At 44.3% G+C, this 24,130-nt stretch overlaps 1 pseudogene; it reads left to right on the forward strand.

Annotated features, from left to right (window-relative positions):
• Positions 1-16,667: 16,667 nt before the first annotated feature.
• On the forward strand, positions 16,668-17,914 carry LOC105463178 (Fanconi anemia core complex-associated protein 24-like; annotated as a pseudogene).
• The last annotated feature ends 6,216 nt before the right edge of the window (positions 17,915-24,130 follow it).

A 24,130-nucleotide genomic window follows, 5' to 3' on the forward strand; every position in this document is an offset into this window, starting at 1 on the left:
GATGGGAATTGGCAGTTGCTCACGCCCTCATTCCGAATGTTATGACCACACTGGTGAGAGCTCTTGCTGCTCCCTGGAAGAGCTGGCACCAGCTCATGTATTGCCTTTCTTCCATCCGCCTACTTTCTGGTCCCAGCGCTCCTTTTTTCCTTGGGTTCCTTCTTACCGAAAAGTTCCGTCTCCTCCTCGGTGTGTTTTAATGCACATTATAGATGCTGTTTCTCTCTCTCCCTGGCTTCTTTTTTTTTTTTTTCAGACAGAGTTTTGCTCCTGTCACCCAGGCTGGAGTGCAATGATTCAATCTTGGCTCACTGCAACTTTTGCCTCCTGAGTTCAAGCGATTCTCCTCTCTCAGCCTCCCTATCTTTCATATTTGAATCATTCCTGCATCCCACTTTCTCACTTTGTTTTGCCTCTTTCTTGACCTACACGTTTAGACTCTTCGTGGTTTTTTCCCCTGGGGATATCCTATGTATTCTCACAACCAAGCAAGCACAGATGCCATATGAGTTCTGTCCACAAGAGGAAGGCTGGCTATTCTGGGGTTATAAAAAGTTGAGGAAATTTTCAGAACTCTCCAAATCATTTTCAAATGCAGAGAAGCTCCGTGAAAGGGGTGCCAGCCTTACTTTGTCTTTTGGCTTTGTTTGAGCTTAACTAAGAATCTGGGTTTCTGGGATCTTAGGATAAAATGCACTCAAATACCCAAAGAAAATTGAAAGGCAAGGTTTTTATGCTTGCCTTATTTTCTACCAATATTTTTCCTTAGATCATGTCATGTGTAGATAACACTTTCTCTGATCCAGGAATCTTTTTTTTTTTTTTTTTTTTTTTAAGATAGGGTCTTGCTCTGTCACCCAGGCTGGAGTATAGTGGCATGATCACAGTTCCCTGCAGGCTTGACCCGGGCTCAAGTGATCCTCCTGCCTCAGCCTCCTAAGTCTCTGGGACTACAGGTGCATGCCACCATGCAAGGTGAATTTATGTTTAGTTTTTTGTAGAGACAGGATTTTGCTATGTTGCTCAGGCTTGATCCAGGAATTTTAAAGACTTTGTATTTGCTCTTATTCATAGAGACTCTGGTGGTTCAACCACTAAAACATTCCCGCTTTGAATTCAAGAGCAAACTTGAATTACAGAAACTCAAGTCAGAGGAATGGTGGACCTCGTATGCCATAGAAATATGTAAGTTTCAGGCTATCTGTTAGCTCCTTTAGTCCACATTATATATCTCCCTGATGAAATAAATTAGAGAAAAGTACAGGGAGATAGAGAGCAGATAGTAATAATAAATTACAGACTAGAAGAAAAAAAGGGGGGTATGATGGAAGGAAGGAAGGAAGGAGTCTAGTTGAGAGGAAGAAAGAGCAGTGGACACAGAAATAAGCAAATCGCACTTTGTAAGCACCTCTGGGACCTCCGAGGGAGCTGTAAATGCTACATCTCTAAGATACATGGAATCTGGTCAGTCCGCAGAACAATCCGAGTGCTACGCCCAGCTCTTCCTGATCTTCCTGCCCCAGAACTTGTTCTTCTTCCATCTGCTCCACAGTGAGGGGGCTGAGGCTAGAAAACAGATGTGATTCTAGTCTGAGGAGAGTCAGGGAAAGAAAAGGGTGTGGGGAGAAGAAACAAAAAGGCAGATGCAAAGCAGGACATAGCTAAGGCAGGACATAGAATGAAGAGCCTAGAGCAACAGTCAAGTTTTCCATGAAGCTCAGACAGATGGAGACACTGAACTCAGGCCAGTCATTTGGCAGGGAGAGCAATGACCTCAATGTGCTGGCCTGGCTAGAGGCTATAGTTTGGGAGAGCCTCCCCAGGCAGTGGGAGGGGGTGTTCTCCTGGGGTTGTAGGAGGTAGTCTGGAGTTGGGGCAGTGAAAACAGGAACAGAATGTTCAGAGCAGGGCTGAAGAAGAGAACAGGAAGGAAGTAGCATCCTAGAAGGAAAGGAGAGGTAGTGAGGCAGGAACTGGTAGAAGAGCAGGACAACAATATGTTGTTGAGTTTTAGAGACTTTTGAGAACGCAGTTTGTTTCAAGGTTGGTTAGTTTCTTTTCTTTTTTGGGGGGAGACGGAGTCTCGCTCTGTTGCCCAAGCTGGAGTGTAGTGGCATGAACTTGGCTCACTGCAACCTTCGCCTCCTGGGTTCAAGTGATTTTCCTGCCTCAGCCTCCTTAGTAACTGGGATGACAGGCACCTGCCACCACGCCCAGCTAATTTTTGTATTGTTAGTAGAGAGGGGGTTTCGCCATGTTGGCCAGGCTGGTCTCAAACTCCTGACCTCAAGTGATCTGCTCCCCTCAGCCTCCCAAAGTACTGGGATTACAGGTGTGAGCCACCGCACCTGGCCAAGGTTGGTTAATTTTTTCATGGCAACTATGGTGGGCCCTTTTTTCTACTATAGTTCCCTGTTTGTTTTCAGAGCCCAAGTTTGGATCCCCAGGCGTAGAGATCCCTAGATTTGCTTTTCTCGGGGTGATTTGATCAGCCTCGGTTGCATCGTACATCAATTAATCATTTAATTACATCAAGTCAAAATCAGCACCAATGGTCAGAAACCAGCAAATGCCATCCAGCGTTACAAGCCCATAATTTTCTGGGGTTCTTTTTGACTCATTGAGTAGTAGCCCATACTTCCACCCCACATAGGCTGGATTTCCTGAGGGCCGACAACACATTCTCCAGCAAAAAGAAAGCCCCTCATGGGACTGACTGGCAGGTATAGAAGTGACTTAATGAAGGCAATCTGTATTTGAGTTACCCAGGAAAATTTTAGTTTTTATAAAACGTCTGGGAAAGATGGCAACGTGCAAAGAAAGAGGAGAGAGACAGAGATGTGAGATGTCAGGCTGGCTTTATTCATCTGTTTATTGGCCTGTAAAGAATACACCCATTAGCTGAAGGCCTCTGGGCAAATGTACAGAAACGTTATTGCTACAGTCCCATCCAACTAAATTAAACCCAGGAGCTAAACACACACAAAAAAAATTTCCCATAAAAGGAAGGAAAAGAAAGGGGGAAGGTTATATGAGGCAGGGAGGGCAGGAAGAGGGAGTGGTGTGTGTAGAGGAATGAAGCAATGAAGTAGTAACAGCCAAACACAAAAGATGGACTTAGATGCCAAAAGACATATGTCCTTAGAAAACTTAGGCTAGGGAACACTTGTTTGTCCATCAAAATCCAGCCTAGATGTCACCTCCTGCCAGAAACCTTTCCTGGCCCCCTCTGCTTCTGAAGAGTTAATCATTCCCTCTATTAAATCAACTCTTTGTTTATTTGCATAATTATATAATCCACTTTATTAAACTCTTTTACGTATCTTTAATCCCTATTAAGCTGAGTGTTTCTTTTTCTTATTTTTTTATTTTTTATAGGAATGGGGTCTCCCTATGTTGCCCAGGCTGGTATCGAACTCCTGGGCTCAAGTCATCCCCCTGCCTCGGCCTCTCAAAGTGCTGGAATTATAAGCGTGAGCCACTGCCCCTAGCCTAGGCTGAGTGTTTCTTGATGGCAGAGGCTGTCTTACTCCTCTTTAGCTGACATAATGGTTAGCACATTAAAACTCAAAATTTGCAGCCTGGGCAACATGGCAAGACATTGTCTCTACAAAAAAAAAAAAAAAAAAAAATTTTTTTTTTCTTTTTTTCTTTGATACAGAGTTTCACTCTGTCATCCAGGCCAGAGTACAATGGCACAATCTTGGCTCACTGCAACCTCTGCCTCCCGAGTTCAAGTGATTCTCCTGCCTCAGCCTCCCAAGTAGCTGAGATTACAGGCACCCGCCACCACACCCAGCTAATTTTTGTATTTTTTAGTAGAGACACGGTTTCACCATGTTGGCCAGGCTGATCTTGAACTCCTGACCTCAGGTGATTCACTCGCCTCCGCCTCCTAAAGTTTTGGGATTATAAGCATGAGCCACCACACCTGGCCAAAAGATTGTTTTTAATTAGTCAGGCATGGTGGCATATGCCTGTGGTCCCAGCGACTTAGGAGGCTGAAGCGGGAGGATCACTTGAACCCAGGAGGTCTAGGCTGCAGTGAGCTATGACAATACCACTACACTCCAGCCTGGGCAACACAGTGAGACCCTGTCTCAAAAAAAAAAAATCTAAATTTGGTCAACTGGATTGAATTGAGATGAAGACTTGAAATAGTAACTTCCTATTTCTGAAATATTAACATTCAAAAACTTAGTCAAATGCAAGGGGGTAGAGGATAATGTTTTAGGGAAGTAAGCGGTTTGAGAGTAGTATACCTGGAGTTCAGCAAGTGGAACAAGCAATCAATGTATTGAAGTGATATGCGGGCAATAGAATAAAAAGGAATAGGCTCCCTCGGAGCAGAAAAATTGGACAACAGCTAGTCTTAAAGGAATTTTGGCAGTAAGACTGTAAAAGTTATCTCATGTAAAACGTATAGAATTTATATCTACAATAATTAGTGCTTCTGTCTCATCATTTTGCTTTGTGTAAATTTTCTGATGGCACTGGTAGTCAGTCTTACACTGTTACAGTCATACTTTCTTGACCACACAAATGTAAAATGTTTGATCCAAGTTTAAGATTCTGCTCAAGTTCCTGAACCCACAACAAAAAAGATATAAATAACTCTGATAAAACTGGCTGTAGACAAACAAAACAGGACAAGTTCTAAAAATTCATTCATTCATCTATCTTCTCATTCTATCTGCCAAAATAAAAAGAAAGAGAGAGAGAGAGAGAAAGAAACTCTGGAAATTGCAAATACGGTTTAAAAGAGGAAAGTTCAATGTATACAGTTATTAATAATAATAACTCATATAATTAGTAATTTAAGCACATCTATATAATAAATATATAGTATTAGAAATTATATGGATTAATACTAGGCAGCCTGTTAGAGAATCCCAATGATCCCCATCGCCTGTTTTGTTTTGTTTTGCTTTGTTTTTGAGATGGAGTCCCTTTCCGTTGCCAGGCTAGAGTGCAGTGGTGCGATCTTGGCTCACTCCCAACCTCCACTTCCCAGGTTCAAGCAATTTTCATGCCTCAGCCTCCCGAGTAGCTGGGATTACAGATGCCAGCCACCCCGCCATGCTAGTTTTTGTATTTTCAGTAGAGACGGGGTTTCACCACATTGGCCAGGCTGGTCTTGAACTCCTGAGCTCAAGTGATCCACCCGCGTCAGCCCCAAAGGGCTGGGATTATGGGCGTGAGCCGCTGTGCCTGGCCTCCCATCTCCTGTTCTGCATCCTCTGTGTGATCCTCCCCCTTTGAATGTGGGCTGGTCTTAGGTACTACTAGCAAATGGAACATAGCAGAGGTGATGGGGTGTGACTTCCCGGATTGTGTAACAAGAAGACTCTGGCTTCTATTTTTGGTGCTTCCTCTTGCTCTCCTGCTTTCTTCTTTGCTCTGAACAAAGCCAGCTGCCATGTTGTGAGCTGCTTTATTGAGATGCCCATGTGGAAAGGCACTGATGTCTGTAGCCAAAAGCCAGCAACCCAAGGCCCGCCAAAAGCCACGTGCATGAACTTGGAAGTGAATCTTCTCTCAGTTGGGCCCTGAGATGATGACAGCACCAGCTAACACCTGGATGACAGCCTTGTGAGATACCCTGAGCCAGAGGTACCTAGCTAAGTCATGTTTGGATTACTAATCAACAGAAATGTTGGGAAAATAAGTGTTTTTTGTTTTAAGCTGTTAAATTTTGGGCTAGATAGATAACTAATATGTTGTATGACTACAATACAGGATTATTTCTATTATAAAAATTTAATATATATATATGTAACTATATATAGTATATGCCTTGGTCCATTTGTATTGCTGTAAAGGAATACCCAAGGCTGGGTAATTTATAAAGAAAAGAGGTTTATTTGGCTCATAGTTCTGCAGGCTGTGCAAGAAGCATGGTGCCAGCATCTGTTTCTGGTGAGGGACACAGGTTTCATCCACTCATGGATGAAGGGGAAGGGGAGCTGGTGTGTGCACCTATTACATGGCAAGAGAGGAAGGAAGCAAGAGAGAGGGGAGGGAGGAGCCAGGCTCTTTTTAACAACCAGCTCTCACAAGAATTAATACAGTGAGAACTCACTAATTACTATTGGGAGAACACCAAGCCATTTATGAGGAATCTGACCCCATGATCCAAGCACCTCCCACTAGACCTACCTCCAACATTGGCGGTCAAATTTCAACATGAGATTTGGAGGGGCCAAACCATATCCAAACCATAGCATTATATAATAATTATATGCTATAGTATCAATACAGTTACATTAAGATGAAATACTATAAATTACCTCATATATTAAATATTAATGTAAATTAGTAATAATAGCTAATATTTATAGAGCATTTATCATGTGTTAGGCTATGCTAACTAAAAAGTAAGTACAGTATGATTATGCTACATAAATTGTATACCTCCTTTGGAAAATAATACATTCACAGGAAAGCAGAGAGAAAAGAAAGGAAAGAGATGAAAAGAAAAAATAGGCCGGGCGCGGTGGCTCACGCCTGTAATCCCAGCACTTTGGGAGGCCGAGGCGGGCGGATCACAAGGTCAGGAGATCGAGACCACGGTGAAACCCCGTCTCTACTAAAAATACAAAAAATTAGCCGGGCGCGGTTGTGGGCGCCTGTAGTCCCAGCTACTCGGGAGGCTGAGGCAGGAGAATGGCGTGAACCCGGGAGGCGGAGCTTGCAGTGAGCTGAGATCGCGCCACTGCACTCCAGCCTGGGCTGGGCGACAGAGCGAGACTCCGTCTCAAAAAAAAAAAAAAAAAAAAAAAAGAAAAAATAAAGAAGAGATAAGGGAGAAGAGAGACGAGAGAAGGAAGAGACATGGAGAGTAAGAAGGAATCAAGACCCCCCTGATTCAGTTACTTCCCCCGGGTCCCTCCCACAACACGTGGGAATTCGCCCAAGTTGAGATTTAGGTGGCGACGCAGCCAAACCATATCATTCTGTCCCTGGTCTCTACAAATCTCATGTCCTCACATTTCAAAACCAATCATGCCTTCCCAACAGTCCCCCAAAATCTTAACTCATATCAGCATTAACCCCAAAGTCCACAGTCCAAAGTCTCGTCCAAGACAAGGCAAGTCCCTTCCACCTATGAGCCTGTAAAATCAAAAGCAAGCTAGTTACTTCCTAGATACAATGCGGGTACACGTATTGGGTAAATACAGCTGTTCCAGGTGGGAGAAATTGGCCAAAACAAAGGAGTTACAAGGCCCATACAAGCCCAAAATCCACTGGAGCAGTCAAATTTTAAAGCTCCAAAACGATGTCTTCAACTCCAGGTCTCACATCCAGGTCACACTGATATAAAAGGTGGGTTCTCCTAGTCCTGGGCAGCTCTGCCCCTGTGGCTTTGCAGAGTACAACCTCTCTCCCAGCTGCTTTCACAGGCTGGCATTGAGTGTCGGCAGCTTTTCCAGGCACACGGTGCAAGCTGCTGGTGGATCTACCATTCTGGGGTCTGGAGGGCAGTGGCCCTCTTCTCACAGCTCCACTAGGCAGTGCCTCAGTAAGGACTCTGTGGGGGGGCTCCAATCCCACACTTCCCTTCTGCACTGCTCTAGCAGAGGTTCTGCATGAGATGAGAGCCCCACCCCTGCAGCAAACTTTTGCTTGGCCATCCAGGCATTTCCATACATCTTCTGGAATCTAGACAGAAGTTCCCAAACCTCAATTCTTGACTTCTGTCCACCCACAGGCCCAACATCACATGGAAGCTGCCAAGGCCTGGGGCTTCCACCCTCTGAAGCCACAGCCCAAGCTGTATGTTGGCCCCTTTCAGCCACGGCTGGAGCGGCTGAGACACAGGTCACAAAGTCCCTAGGCTGCACACAGCACAGAGACCCTGGACCCAGCTCATGAGGCCACTTTTCCTCCTGGGCCTCTGGGTCTGTGGTGGGAGGGGCTGCCATGCTGTTCTCTGACACGGCCTGGAGACATTTTCCCCATGGTCTTAGGGATCATAGGCTCCTTGCTACTTATGCAAATCTCTGCAGCTGGCTTGAATTTCTCGCCAGAAAAATGGATTTTTCTTTTCTTTCTTTTTTTTTTTTTTCTTTATATGGAATTTTGCTCTTGTTGCCCAGGCTGGAGTGCAATAGCACGATCTCAGTTCACCGCAACCTCCGCCTCCCAGGTTCAAACGATTCTCCTGCCTCAGCCTCCCAAGTAGCTGGGATTACAGGCATGCACCACCACCCCAGCTAATTTTGTATTTTTTAGTAGAGACGGGGTTTCTCCATGTCGGTCAGGCTGTTCTTGAACTCCCAACCTCAGGTGATCCGCCCGCCTCGGCCTCCCAAAGTGCTGGGATTACAGGCGTGAGCCACCGCACCTGGCCAGGTTTTTCTTTTCTATCGCATAGTCAGGCTGCAAATTTTCCAAACTTTTATGCACTGCTTCCCTTATAAAAATGAATGCTGGCTGGGCGTGGTGGCTCACATCTGTAATCCCAGCACTTTGGGAGGCCCAGGTGGGTGGATCACAAGGTCAGGAGTTCAAGACCAGCCTGGCCAAGATGGTGAAACTCCATCTCTACTAAAAAATATACAAAAATTAGCTGGGTGTGGTGGTGGGTGCCTGTAATCCCAGCTACTCAGGAGGCTAAGACGGAGAATTGCTTGAACCCAGGAGGCAGAGGTTGCAGTGAGCCGAGATCGAGTCATTTGCACTCCAGCCTGGGTGACAGAGTGAGATTCCATCTCAAAACAAAACAAAACAAAACAAAACCTGAATGCTTTTAATAGCACCCAAGTGACTTCTTGAATGCTTTGCTGTTTAGAAATTTCTTCCACTAAATACCCTAAATCATCTCTCTCAAGTTTAAATTTCCACAAATCTCTAGAGCAAGAGCAAAATGCCACCAGTCTCTTTGCTAAAACATAACAAGAGCTACCTTTGCTCCAGTTCCCAACAAGTTGCTCATCTCCATCTGAGATCACCAAGCCTGGATTTTATTGTCCATATTGCTGTCAGCATTTTGGGCAAAGTCATTCAGCAACTTGTGTTTTGGAACTCTAGGAAGTTCCAAACGTTCCCACATTATCGGGAGAACCCGCTCCCGATGTTTACATGAGTTCTTTTCTATTTCCTAAGTGTCTCGGCTGGTTAGAGAAATAAAGGGAAAGAGCACAAGAGAGAGAAATGTAAAGCTGGGTGTCCAGGGGAGACATCACACGTCAGCAGGATCCATGATGTTCCCTGAGCCATAAAACCAGCAAGTTTTTATTAGGGATTTTCAAAAGGGGAGGGAGTGGAGGGAGTGCACGAATAGGGTGTGGGTCACAGAGATCACATACTTCACAAGGTAATAAAATATCACAAGGCAAATGGAGGCAGGGCAAGATCACAGGACCACCGGATGAGGCGAAATTAAAATTGCTCATGAAGTTTCAGGCACGCATTGTCGTTGATAACATCTTATCAGGAAACAGAGTTTGAGGGCAGACGACCTGTCTGACCAAAATTTATTAGGCGGGAATTTTCCTCATCCTAATAAGCCTGGGAGTGCTACAGGAGACTGGGGCTTATTTCATCCCTTCGGCTTCCACTGTAAAAGGCGGCAAGCCTTAAAGGGGCCGTCTATAAACTTACCTTCAGGGCGCATTCTCTTTCTCAGGGATGTTCCTTGCTGAGAAAAAGAATTCAGCGATATTTCTCCTATTTGCTTTTGAAAGAGGAGAAATAAAGCTCTGTTCCGTCTGGCTCACCAGCGGCCAGTTCAAAGTTACTTCCCTTGTTCCCTGAACATCGCTGTTATCCTATTCTTTTTTTCAAGATGCCCAGATTTCATATTGTTCAAACACACATGCTCTACAAACAATTTGTGCAGCTGACACAATCACAGGGTCCTGAGGCGACATTCATCCTCCTCAGCTTAGGAAGAAGATGATGGGATTAAGAGATTAAAGACAGGCATAGGAAATCACAAGGGTATTGATTGGGGAAGTGGTAAGTGTCCATAAAATCTTCACAATTTATGTTCAGAGATTGCAGAAAATACAGGCATAAGAAATTATAAAAGTATTAATTTGGGGAACTAATAAATGTTCATGAAATCTTCACAATTTATGTTCTTCCGCCGCGGCTTCAGCTGGTCCCTCCATTCGGGGTCCCTGACTTCCCGCAACACCACATTTTTCTGTCTTCTTCTGAACCCTTCAAACTGTTCTAATATCTGCCTGTTACCAGTTCCAAAGTCGCTTTCACATTTTCGGGTATCTTTTCAGCAATACCCCACTCTATTGGTACCAATTTACTGTATTAGTCCATTTTCATGCTGTTGATAAAGACGTATCCAAGACTGGGAAGAAAAAGAGGTTTAATTGAACTTACAGTTTCACATGGCTGGGGAGGCCTTAGAATCATGGTGGGAGGAGAAAGGCACTTCTTACATGGCAGCAGCAAGAGAAAATGAGGAAGAAGCAAAAGCAGAAACCCCTGATAAACAACCCATCAGATCTCATGAGACTTATTCACTACCACGAGAATAGCATGGGAAAGATGACCCCCCACCCTGATATAATTACGTCCCCCTGAGTACCTCCTATGACACATGGGAATCCTAGAAGATGCAGTTGAAGGTGAGATTTGGGTGGGGACATAGCCAAATCATATCAGTTCTCATGAGATCTGGTCATTTAGAGGTGTGTGCTACCTCCCTGCCTCCCCGTGCTCCTGCTTTCACCATGTGAATGGCCTGCTCCTGCTTTGCCTTCCATCATGAGTAAAAGCTTCCTGAGGTCTCCCCAGAAGCAGATGCCACTTTGCTTCCTATATAGCCTGTGGAATCATAAGCCAATTAAACCTCTCTTGTTTATAAATTACCTAGTCTTGGAGTACAGTGGTGCCATCTTGGCTAACTGCAACCTCCACCTCCCAGGTTCAAGCAATTTTCGTGCCTCAGCCTCCTGAGTATCTGGGATTACAGGCCGCCCACCACTATACCCAGCTAACTAATTTTTGTATTTTTAGTAGGGACAGGGTTTCACCATGTTAGCCAGGCTAGTCTCGAACTCCTGACTTCAGGTGATCCACCTGCCTTGGCCTCCCAAAGTGCCGGGATTACAGGCCTGAGCCACCATACCTGGCCTCTGACCAGGTATTTCTTCAGAGTAATGCAACAACAGCCTAATACAGTGACAGTCAGAGCTGTACTGAGAGCAGTGACAGCTGGCCTTTCAAATACTCCTTACTGACAAGTTTTCGTGAATCACTGATACCTTTCCATTTGAAGAGCATTCTCCTCAACTCCCTGAATGATGCTATTTAACAAACTACACCAAAATTTAGTGACTAAAAACAACAATAATGATTATTTTCTTGATTCTGTCTGTTGATCAGGTAGTAATTCTGCTTTACATAGTGTTAGCTGGGCTGCAGGGATGGCTGAATGGCTAGTTGCTGCTGGCTGCCAGTGGGAATCCCAAATAGGGTTGTTGGCAGAAGTCTCAGTTATCTTCCATGTCGTATCCCCACCAACTCACTTGAGCTTCTTTGTTTTTTTTTTTTTTTTTTTTCGAGATGGAGTTTTGCTCTGTCACTCAGGCTGGAGTGTAGTGGTACGATCTTGGCTCACAGAAACCTCTGCTTCCCAGGTTCAAGCAATTCTTCTACCTCAGCATCCCGAGTAGCTGGGACTACAGGTGCGTGTCACCATGCCTGACTAATGTTTGTATTTTTCAGTAGACGGGGTTTCACCATGATGGCCAGGCTAGTCTCGAACTTCTGACCTCAGGTGATCCGCCCGCTTCAGCCTCCCAAAGTGCTGGGTTTACAGGCGTGAGCCACTGCACCCGGCCTCACTTGGTCTTCTGACAGCACAATCATGGGTTGAGAGAGCACGTGAAGAAACATCACATCTCCTAAGGCTCAGTCTTAGAAGTTCCCACCATGTTCTGTTTGTTCAAATAAGCCACAGGGTCAGTTCCAATTTAAGGGAAAGAGAAATGAACTCTACCTTTTCCTGGGAAGAGTGGCAAAAAACAAACCTGCAGTCATCTTTAGTCCTCCACAGCATCTCTGAAGTTACGCCTCATCGTTTCAACAGAGTTAAGTGTCAAATAGTCAACATTTACATTTTGCCCTTTCCCTGAAGCCTAACTCACCTCTTCTCACAGTTCTTTTTTTTCCTTTTTCTTTTTTTTTTCCTTTTTTAGGGCACCAGGGGCCAGCATCTCGCCCCGTTGCCTAGGCTGGCGTGCAGTGGCGCTATCTCAGCTCACTGCAACCTCTACCTCTCAGATTCAAGCGATTCTCCTGCCTGAGCCTCCCAAGTAGCTGAGATTAGAAGCATGTGACACCATGCCCAACTAATTTTTGTATTTTTGGTAGAGATGGGGTTTCACCATGTTGGCCAGGCTGGTCTTGAACTCCTGACCTCAAGTGATCTGCCCACCTCAGCCTTTCAAAGTACTAAGATTACAGTCATGAGCCACTGCGTCCAGCCTCTTGTTGCAATTCTCTTTCTTTCTTTCTTTCTTTCTTTTTCTTTCTTTCTTTCTTTCTTTCTTTCTTTCTTTCTTTCTTTCTTTCTTTCTTTCTTTCTTTCTTTCTTTCTTCCTTTCTTTCATTTATTTATTTTTGAGAGGGAATCTCGCTCTGTCGCCCAGGCTAGAGTGCAATAGCACAATTTTGGCTCACTGCAACCTCCACCTCATGGGTTCAAGCAATTCTCCTGCCTCAACCTCCCGAGTAGCTGGGATTACAGGTGCCTGTCACCACACCCAGCTAATTTTTGTATTTTAGTAGAGACAGGATTTCACCATGTTGGCCCGGCTGGTTTCGAACTCCTGACCTCAGGTGATCCACCCACCTCGGCCTCCCAAAATGTTGGGATTACAGGCGTGAACCACCGCATCTGGCCCTTTTCTCACAGTTCTAAGAAAAGCTGTCACACAAGAACCTCTTTGTTGCTGAATAATACAGACACATTTCAGTCTTACATTCTTATTTTCTGAAACATTAGTCACTGCTGACCAGTCCCTACTTTTGAAATGTCCCCTCCTCTTGACATCTATGATATCACAGATGTTTGTTTTCCTCTTAACACCTCTCTAGTGTTCTTTTACATTTTTTTTTTCTTCTTCTTCTTCTGTTTACTCTTAAGTGCTGGTTTTCAAAGTTCTGGCCTGGCCACCTCTCTTTTTACTGTACTTTCTCCCTCTCCTCAATCCACTCCCAATTCTTCATTTACCATCTATTGGTTTATTCTCCCAGATCTATACTTCAGTCTAAACTCTATCTGTCACCTAAAATAATCAAAAGGGTCAGGATCTAATTTCAAAACAGTTTATTCCAGTGCAAAGTGTGAAGATGGCACACCTGGAAATATCAACTCCAAAAGAAGAAAGTCAGCTTTGTGAAGTCAGGAAGTTAAGGGTTTATTTATATAGACAGAGGAACTTTGAGCAGGATTACAACTCTTTTTAGACAAGGTTGGCACATAGTTATAGCAAACTGAATGGTTATAAAAGTGTTTCTTTTTGGGAGAGTACATATAGTTGTTTTCTTGTTTTTCTTTTTCTTTTTTTTTTTTACAGAAGTGTAATAGTCATGGGTTTTCTGTCGTCTGGTCTAAGCAAGGCAGAACAACAAAGAAAAAGTTAATCTGTAACAAAGGTCATTAATTAAGAAGGCAGGAGGTTTTTGTCCCTGACGTCGTTTAATTTTCTCTAGTCATTGTACGGGACAAGAAAAATGAGAAAACGAGTTAATCTATAATCTGAGAAACATGTTATAGCCATATGTGACTCAGATCAGTCTCATCTCTGTCAAGGTTTAAACGTTTTGAGGGGTTCCAACAGCTTTTCTTTTTGAGGCAGAGTCTCATGTTGTCACCCAGGCTGGAGTGCAGTAGCATGACTTCCTAGGCTCAAGCGATCCTCCCACCTCAGCTCTCCCAGTAGCTGGGACTATGAGCATATACCACCACACTCGGCTAATTTTTTGTATTTTTTTGTAGAGACAGGTTTTTACCATGTTGCCTGGGCTGGTCTTGAAATCCTGAGCTTGAGTGATCCCGCAGCCTTGGCCTCCCAAAGTACTAGGATTACAGGAGTGGGCCACTGTGCTCGGCCCCCAACAGCTTGTTTTTTTGTTTTGTTTTGTTTTGTTTTGTTTTGTTTTGTTTTGTTTTGAGACAGAGTCTTGCTCTGTTGCCCAGGCTGGAGTGCAGTGGCATAATCTCAGCTCACTGCAATCTCTGCCTCCTGGGTTCAAGTGATTCACCTGCCTCAGCCTCCTGAGTAGCCAGCACTAAGGGTGTGTACCACCACGCCTGACTAATCTTTGTACTTTTAGTAGAGATGGGGCTTCACCATGTTGGCCAGGCTGGTCTTGAAATCCTGACCTCAGGTGATCCACCTGCCTCGGCTTCCCAAAGGGCTGGGATTACAGGTGTGAGCGACCACACGCAGCTCAGCAGCTTTTACATTGTACTTATTTTCACATATCTATGTCCTCAACTCTAAGTCTGAATATGCAATAGCACATCATTGTTTGAACATCCCATAGACACCTTGAGTCAGACAGGCTTTAATTACAGAAAGTCCACTCAGAAAGGGGAAAAGCTAAAGAAACACTCTAGTCTGAGCCCCCAGGAGTGACTACCAAGGGACTCTATTGCTTCTCCCACCATCTAGGGGCCATCTTCCAATATTAGAATGTCACCACTTGGGCATGAGAACCACCCTGGCTGTGCTATTGTCCACACTAAGAAATTGGATGCTCACTCCTTGCTGTTCTTCTCACTGAGCTTGGTTTTTAATTCAAGTCTCATTCTAGCATATACAGTCGCTGGAACCTAAATCACATTCAAACTCTAGCTGTAGGAGAGTCTTGGATATGTAGTTTTTCATTTTCCACCACCTGTAGTACAGGAAAAGCTCAAGACAAATGTGTGGATAAATGTTGATCTAGCTAAATCCCTAATAGCTCAACACGTCTGGGACAGAATTGTCATCTTCCTGCACAGTGCACCCCCGCCCTCAGCTAGACTGGTGCCATGATCTACTAAGTCACACAGTTGAAATATGTGTGAATCATCCTCATTTTCCTCAATTTCTCTCTTTGCCTAACTTGAGTCCCAGCACACACACCACACCCTTTATCACACACCACACCCTTTATCATTAGAATCCCACTGAGTCTACCTCCTTAATATCTTTCAAATCCATCCATCTTCTATTCTTTCCACACGGCTTCAGCTCTGTTCAGTCATTACTCTAACAGAGTCCTAAGTGACCCCCCAGTTCCCATCCAAGCTTCCCCATCTTTATGATACAAAGCAGCCAGAGTAATCTCTTTAGCACTAATCTGATTAAGTCATTCCCTGGTTTAAAAACTATAAACACTCTTCATTATTCTTAGGATATGGATGAAACTCCTTAGCATGACATACACAGCTATTCATAATATTTTTATGTTGTGTCATCAGTGCTCCAACCCACCCACCCCAGAACCTTTGCCTTTTTTTTTTTTTTCTTTTTTTGAGACAGGGTCTCGCTCTGTTACCGAAGCTGGAGTTCAGTGGCATGATCTCAGCTCACTGGAACCTCCACCTCCTGGGCTCAGGTGATACTCCCACCTCAGCTTCCCAAGTAACTGGAACTACAGGCATGCACCACCATGCCTGGCTAATTTATTTTATTCATTTATTTATTTATCTATTTATTTATTTATTTTTGTAGAGACAGGGTCTTGCCATGTTTCCCAGGCTGGTCTCAAACTCTTGGACTCAACAATCAGCTCATCTTAGCCTCCCAAAGTGCTGGGATTACAGGTGTAAACCACCATGCTCACACGCCCAGCCTTCTCCCTTGTTTTTTAGCCATACTGAATTACTTGCAGTTCTTCAAAAGCTCAGAAGTCTTTCTTATTTTTCTGTTTTTTAATTAAATATATATTTTTTAAATTTAAAAATAGAGACAGGGTCCCGCTATGTCACCCAGGCTGGTCTCCATCTCCTGGACTCAAGTGGTCCTCGAACCTTGGCCTCCCAAAGTGCTAGGATTACAAGCATGAGCCACCACGCCCAGCCGGTCTTTCTTTTTTTCTTTTCTTTTTTTTGAGACTGAGTTTCACTCTTGTTGTCCAGGCTGCAGTGCAATGGTGAGATATTGGGTCACCGCATCCTCCGCCTCCCGGGTTCAAGCGATTCTCCTGCCTCAGCCTCCCAAGTAGCTAGGATTACAGGCATGCACCACCACACTCTGCTAATTTTGTATTTTTAATAGACATGGGGTTTCTCTATGTTGGTCAGGCTGGTCTCGAACTCCCGACCTCAGGCGATCGGCCTGTCTCGGCCTCCCAAAGTGCTGGGATTACAGGCATGAGCCACTGCGCCCGGCAGTCTTTCTTTTTTCTAAGACATTGGCAAATAATTTCAGTCTTTGAAAGAATACTCTGCAGATGAGATCCTGCCAGAGGCCCTAGCTTCTGGAATGCAGGGCTGTGTGCAGGAGAGACTGTTCAAGCTCTGTCTTGCATTTCCCTCATTGTGGTCACTGAGAAATAGCATGGATTCCAGCTGGTGCAGGGGATGCAAAGGAAAATTAAGCTCATTTTTCAGGATGGTCTGACATCAGATTTTTACCTATTTAGCAGATTCTTCATTCTTTATGTCACTGAAGCTGATTTAGTAGCCAGAAAATAGCTACATAAAGAGGCTTGGTCAGGTTAGGAATTCCAGTTATCTTCAAGGGGTTGTAGTAGTCGAAAAAGCTCATATGAGTGAACAATACTTTCCAGCCATACAGAAGTTCACTGTGCTTGACCTTGGGATGGCCAGCCAGATGGAAGCATCCTGCCTCACAGGATGCTTTGAAGAGCAAACCAAAGAGCTCTAGAAAAATCCTTTCTCATGAAGAAAGGGGCTCTGTTTTCTGAGCCATTTATTCTTTGTTTTTGTTTTTGTTTGGAGACAGTCTTACTTTGTCATCCAGGCTGGAGTGCAGTGGTGGCATGATCTTGGCTTACTGCAACCTCCACCTCCAAGTTCAAGTGATTCTCCTGCCTCAGCCTCCTGAATAGCTGGGATTACAGGCACCCGCCACCACCACGCCTGACTAATTTTTGTATTTTTAGTAGAGACGAGGTTTCACCATTTTGGCCAGGTTGGTCTTGAACTCCTGACCTCAAGTAATCCGCCTGCCTGGGCCTCCTAAAGTGCTGGGATTACAGGCATGAGCCACTGCACCCGACCCATTCCTTCTTTGAAATGTGCAGCAGATTCCAGGATTTGGAAAAGTTAAAGCCTTCCTTTTGCTACAGAAGTTTCCAAGTATCCAGGAGCTGAGTAATGATTCCATCCAAGAACTCGAGCAGCTTATTGGACAAGTGGTAGCAGAGCAAATTCATGCCTTCTTCACACAGTCCAAGTGATGCACGGCCTCATGTCTACTCTGTATTCTCCTTTAGACCACGAACAACAAGATCTTGTTTTCATATTTAAAAACCAAGAAAAATATTTCTTCTCACAGCAACTAGTGAAAGATGAGGTGAGGCCTGAGCGGAGCCTGCGAGTCATCCTGCTGTCAGAGGCATGTGAACCAGAGCAACTCCATCGTGAATAGCAGCGGGATAAATGAGGTTGAAACCTACTGGTCTACATTCCCAGAGGGTTAAGGCATTGTAAGTCACAGGATGAGACAGGAGGTCAGCACAAAATACAGGTCATAAAGACCTTGCTGATAAAACAGGTTGCAGTAAAGAAGCCAGCCAAAACCTACCAAAACCAAAATGGACACGAGAGTGACCTCTGGTCCTCCTCACTGCTATACTCACACCAATGCCATGACAGTTTACGAATGCCATAGCGACATCAGGAAGTTACCCTATATGGTCAAAACAGGGGAGGCATAGATAAGCCACCCCTTATTAGCATAGCATCAAGAAATAACCATAAAATTGGGCAACCAGTCACCCTCGGGGCTGCTCTGTCTTTGGAGTAGGCATTCTTTTATTCCTTTACTTTCTTAATAAATTTGCTTTTGCTTTGCACTGTGGACTCGCCCTGAATTCTTTCTTGTGCAAGATCCAGGAACCCTCTCTGGGGGTTTGGATCGGGACCCCTTTCCTGTAACACCGCTATACTGTCCGGGTTCAGGCATTGAAGTTATTGGACTGCAGAGGGCACTGCCTCATTCAGTTAAGATGAAAAGCGTCGCTAGAGATCTTCCCAAGACAGTCAGGGACTCTCATTCCCAGCAAAATGACAATTAGGGCAGATTTTAATGTGTGACCTTGACCTGCATCTATTATGGAATGGTCTTCTAAAAAGTTGTGTGTGCTAGATCTAAAAGAACCATCTAAAGGAAACAAACTTACGACGAAGCATTATGTATTACAAGCCCCTTGTTCCTGGGGTCAGAGCTGCTGTTCTTTAGGTCTGGTCTTTTTTTTTTTTTTTTTTTTGAGACAGGATCTCACTTTGTCACCCAGGCTGCAGTGCAGTGGCACAATCTTGGGCTCAAACGATCCTCCCACCTCAGCCTCCCGAGTAGCTGGGACTATAGGTCGACACCACCACACCCAGCTAATTTTTGTAGAGATGGGGTTTCACCATAGCATATGGACACCATTCTTAGGCTGGTCTCAAACTCCTGAGCTCAAGCGACCCACCCTCCTCGGCCTCCCAAAGTACTAGGATTACAGATATGAGCCACCGCGTCTGGCAGGTCTGGTCTTCATATACCAGTGCTTTGAGGGTTGCTGCCAATGTAAACAAGCAATTGTACAAATATATATATTTATAGAATAAGTGTGGTATAATAAAAAATACATTTGGTCTTTGGGCCTGGTTCCTGTCACAGAAACCTTAAAATCCTTGGAATTTCCTGAGTGATAAGAGTGTCTTTTGTTATTCACAACAAGCCCCTGATCTTGCATAACATCAGTCACACCTGAACTTGTGCTACGTTAATACATGACGTAAGGCGTGGCTCCTGTTCCGGATGAAACTGCTCAGGTAAAGACCAAGGGATAAGAGGAGTGGAACTATCAGCCCCACCCACTGACCTTCGGGAAGCAGGCGGGAGAGGGGGCTGGAAATAAAGCTCTATAAAAACTCATGAACAGTGGGTCTTGATGAGCTTCCGGGTTTATGGATTCGTGGGCTGCTTCCAACTGCTAGGAGGGTGGTGCACGCCAACTCCGGGACCGAAGACCCTGTGCTCAGGACTCTTCCAGACCTCTTTATCCGGCTGTTCATCTTCCATAATCAACTGGTAAGTAATACGTTTTCCTGAATTCCGTGAGCCATTCTAGCAAATGATGGAACGCAAGGAGGAGGTCATGGGAACCCCCAAATTTATAGCTGGTCAGTCAGAAGTACCGGGACTTTCAATTGGCATCTGGGTGGGAGCAGTCTTATGGGACTGAGCTCTGAGCTTGTGGGATCTGACATGACTGCAGGTAGATAATGTCAGTATTGAGTTGGATTGTAGGACACCCAGCTGGTGTTGGAGAATCTGGTCAGGGTGGGGAAAAAAAACTCGCACATCTGGTGTCAAAAGTGTTCTGTGTGAGGTTGTAGAGAAACAAATGTATTTCTTAGAATACGTAAATTAAAAAACACATACAAGGAATCAGAATTCTTGAAAGTGGAGGGAAGAGTCTGTAGTTCCTAAAACGGGACACAAGAGGGCAACAAATAACCTCCAGAGCCTTGCCATCGAGTTGCTTTTCTTTCCAAGGGGTTTACACTTTAGTTGATTGCTAATATAGTTCTTGTAGCAAGAATATTGAACTATGCCTGACAGGATGAAAGGCTCCTGATGACTAAGACCTGTACTTCATTTATAGTCGGTTTCCTTCTCAATGCCAGGCACTGCGTTGAGTACTGATATTTTTAAAAGATGAATCAGTCAAGGAGTCAAGAATTTCGTGGGAAAGAGCAACAAGTGATTCTTATTTTTTTATTTCCCCCAAATATAAAGAAACAAATGGTCAAACCCATTTCCATCAGTAATACTAACTGCTTCAGATGGTGGAGAAAGGCCGGGCACGGTGGCTCACGCCTGTAATCCCAACACTTTGGGAGGCCGAGGTGGACGGATCACCTGAGGTCAGGAGTTGGACACTAGCTTGACCAACATGAGGTGAAACCCCTTCTCTACTAAAAATACAAAATTAGCCGGGCGTGGTGGAGCATGCCTGCTGGAGAATCGCTTGAATCCGGGAGGCGAAGGTTGGGGTGAGCCGAGATCTCACCATTGCACTCCAGCCTGGGCAATAAGAGCAAAACTCCGTCTCAAAAACAAACAAACAAACCAAAGATGGTGGAGAAAGACAAGGCGTGGTGCCTGTAATCCTAGCACTTTGGGAGGCTGAGTCAGCCTGGGCAATATGGCAAAACATGCCTCATCTTAAACCCGTTTTTCTTTTTACATAGACTTGATTTTCTAAAGAAGTTTTAGGTTCACAGCAAAGTTGAAAGGCAGGTTAGAGTTCCCATGTATTCCTCGCCTTAACATGCATTTCCTCCTCTAGCACCAACATCACTGACCCAGAGTGGTACATTTGTTAAAACTGATGAACCTACATTGACACATCATCACTCAGAGTCCACCACCACGCCCAGCTAATTTGGTATTTTCAGTAGAAACGAGGTTTCTCCATGTTGGTCAGGCTGACGTTGAACTCCCGACCTCAGCTGATCTGCCCGCCTCAGCCTCCTAAAGTGCTGGGATTATAGGCGTGAGCCACCGCGCCCGGCCTGCAGCTACTGATCTTTTTAACATCTCCGTAGTTTTGTTTTTTTCCAGAATGTCATATAGTTAGAATCATACAGTATATGGACTTTTCAGATTGACTTCTTTCATTTAGTAATATGCTCTTAAGGTTCCTCTATGTCTTTTGGAGGCCTGATCATTTCTTTTTATTGCTGATTAATATCCCATTGTCTGACCATACCACAGTTCATTTATTCTTTCATCTACTGAAGGACGTCTTGATTGCCCACAAGTTTTGACAATTATGAATAAAGCTGCTATAAACATTCATGTGCAGGTTTTTGTGTGGCAATAAGTTTCATCTCCTATGAATGAATACCAAGGAGTATGATTGCTGGATCACATGGTAAGAGCATGTTTAGTTTTGTAAGAAACCACCAATCTGTCTTCCAAAGTGGCTGTCCCATTTTATGTTCTACCAGCAATGAATGAGAGTTTCTGTTGCTTCACAGCCTCCCCAGCATTTGATGGTGTCTGTGTTCTGAATTTTGGCCAATCTCACAGGGGCATAGTGGTGTCTTACGTTTTAATTGTTATGCCCCCAATAACATATAATAATGTGTTTATAACATATAAAACATAATGTGCAGCACCTTTCCATATGCCCATTTGCCATCTGTATATCTTTGACGTGGTTTCTGTTCAGATATTTTGCCCATTTTAAAAATTTAGGTTAAATTTTTTTTAAGAGTTGTATTATTTTGAATAATATGCCTTTTCCAGAAGTGTCTTTTGCAAATATTTGTTCCCAGTCTGGCTTGTCTTCTCATTCTCTTGACATTCTCTTTAGCAAAGTGGATGCTTGTAGTTTTGTTTTTTTGTTTGTTTGTTTGAGACAGGGTCTCGCTCCTGCCTCCCAGGCTAGAGTGCAGTGACACGATCTCGGCTCACTGCTACCTCCGCCTCCCAGGTTCAAGCAATTGTCCTGCCTCAGCCTCCGGAGTAGTTGAACTTAAAGGTGCCTGCCACCACACCCGGCTAATTTTTGTATTTTTAGTAGAGGCAAAGTTTCACCATGTTGGCCAGGTTGGTCTCGAACTCCTGACCTCAAGTGATCCACCCCCCGCCCACCCAGCCTCCCAAAGTGCTGGGATTACAGGCGTGAGCCACTGTGCTCCACCGATGTTTGTAGTTTTGATAAAGTCAAATTATCAATGGGAGTTCTCAATTATTTCCAAGTTATTTCAAAGGATTATGCCTTTGGTGTTGTATCTGAAAAGTTACTGCCATACTGAAGGTCATCTAAATTTTCTCCTTTTTTTTTTTTTTTTGAGACAGAGTCTCACTCTATTGCCCAGGCTGGGGTGCAGTGGCATGATCTTGGCTCACTGCAAGCTCTGCCTCCCAGGTTCACACCATTCTCCTGCCTCAGCCTCCCAAGTAGCTGGGACTACAGGCGCCCGCCGCCACTCCTAGGGTTTCACCGTGTTAGCCAGGATGGTCTTGATATCCTGACCTCGTGATCTGCCCGCCTCGGCCTCCCAAAGTGCTGGGATTACAGACGTGGGGCACTGCGCCCGGCCTCCTTTTTTTTTTTTTTTTTTTTTTAGATGGACTCTTGCTCTGCCACCCAGGCTGGAGTGCAATGGCACCATTTCTGCTCACTGCAACCTCTGCCTCCTGTTTCAAGCCATTCTCCTGCCTCAGCCTCCTGAGTAACTGGGACTACAGACACATGCCACCCCACCCAGCTGATTTTTGTATTTTTAGTATGTTGGCCAGGCTGGTCTCGAACTCTTGAGCTCCAGTGATCCACCCGCCTCAGCCTCCCAAAATGTTGGGATTACAGGCATGAGCCACCATGCCCGGCCTAAATTTACTCCTATGTTATCTCATAGGAGTGGTATCTTTTGCATTTTGCATATAGGTCTGTGATCCATTGTGAGTAAATTTTTGTGAAGTGTGTAAGGTCTGTGTCTATTGTCTAGATTTTTTTTTCCCATGTAAATGTCCAGTTGTTCCAGCACTTTTTTTTTTTTTTTTGAGACAGAGTCTTACCCTGTTGCCCAGGCTGGAGGGCAGTGGCTCACTGCAACCTTCCAGGTTCAAGTCTCCTGGGTTCAAGTGATTCTCTCGCCTTGGTCTACAGGTGCACGTCACCATGCCCGGCTAATTTTTTTGCATGTTTTGTAGAGACGGGGTTTCACCACGTTTTCTAGGCTAGTCTTGAACTCCTGAGCTCAGGCAATCTGCTTGCCTCGGCCTCCCAAAGTGGTGGGATTATAGGCGTGAGCAACCACACCCAGCCTGTGTTTTTTTATTTCAAATTACACTTGCTCATCCCTGATAAGAAAGCAATTAATTTTTGTATGTAAACCTTTTATCCTGCAATTGTGCTAGAATTGCTTATTAGTTTCAGGAGTTTTTTTTTTTTTTTTTTAATTCTCTTAGACTTTTTTTATAGGCAATCGTCATCTGCGAACAAGGACAGTTTTATTTTTTCCTTCTCAATCTGTACACATTTTATTTCCTTTTCATGTCTTGTTGCATTAGCTAGTATTGAAAAGTGGTAAGAGAAGACATGCTTGTCTTGTCCTTTGTCTTAGTGGGAAAGCTTCAAGTTTCTCCCCAACAGGATGTTAGCTGTAGTTTCTTTGTAGATGTTCTTAATGCAGTTGAGGAAGTTCCTCTTTATTTTCAGTCTTCGGAGAGTTTTTATTTTTATCCCATATTTCATTTAAAAATGCCAAGAGTTTTTTTTGTTGTTGTTGGTTTTGTTTGATCATCAATGGCTGTTGGATTTTGTCAAATGGCTCTTTCAGCATCTATTGGTATGATCATGTGATATTTCTTCTTTAGTCTGTTGATGCAATGGATTGCATTAATCGATTTTTCAGATATTGAGCCTGCCTTGGTTGCAGTATATAATTCTTTTTATTAAATTGTTACATTTAGTTTGCTAATATTTTGAGGATTTTTACATCTATGACAGATATTTTAACATCCATAGGATTTGTAGTGATGCCTGCTCTTTCATTTCTTTTCTTTTTCTTTTTTTTTTTTTAAGATGGAATCTCGCTCTGTTGCCCAGGCTGGAGTGCAGTGGCCAAATCTCAGCCTCAGCTTCCCAAGTAGCTGGGACTACAGGTGTGCACCACCATGCCTGGCTAATTTATTTATTTATTTATTTATTTTTTCTTTTTTGAGATGGAGTCTCACTCTGTCTCACATGCTGGAGTGCAGTGGGGCAATCCCAGCTCTCTGCAAGCTCCGCCTCCCAGGTTCAAGCGATTCTCCTGCCTCAGTCTCCCGAGTAGCTGGTGCCCACCACCACACCTGGCTAATTTTTGTATTTTTAGTAGAGACAGGGTTTCACCATATTGGCCAGGCTGGTCTGAAACTCTTGACGTTGTGATCCGCCCACCTCGGTCTTCCAAAGTGCTGGG

The sequence above is a fragment of the Macaca nemestrina genome, chromosome 10 (genome assembly GCF_043159975.1).
Source record: "Macaca nemestrina isolate mMacNem1 chromosome 10, mMacNem.hap1, whole genome shotgun sequence".
NCBI lineage: Eukaryota > Metazoa > Chordata > Mammalia > Primates > Cercopithecidae > Macaca > Macaca nemestrina.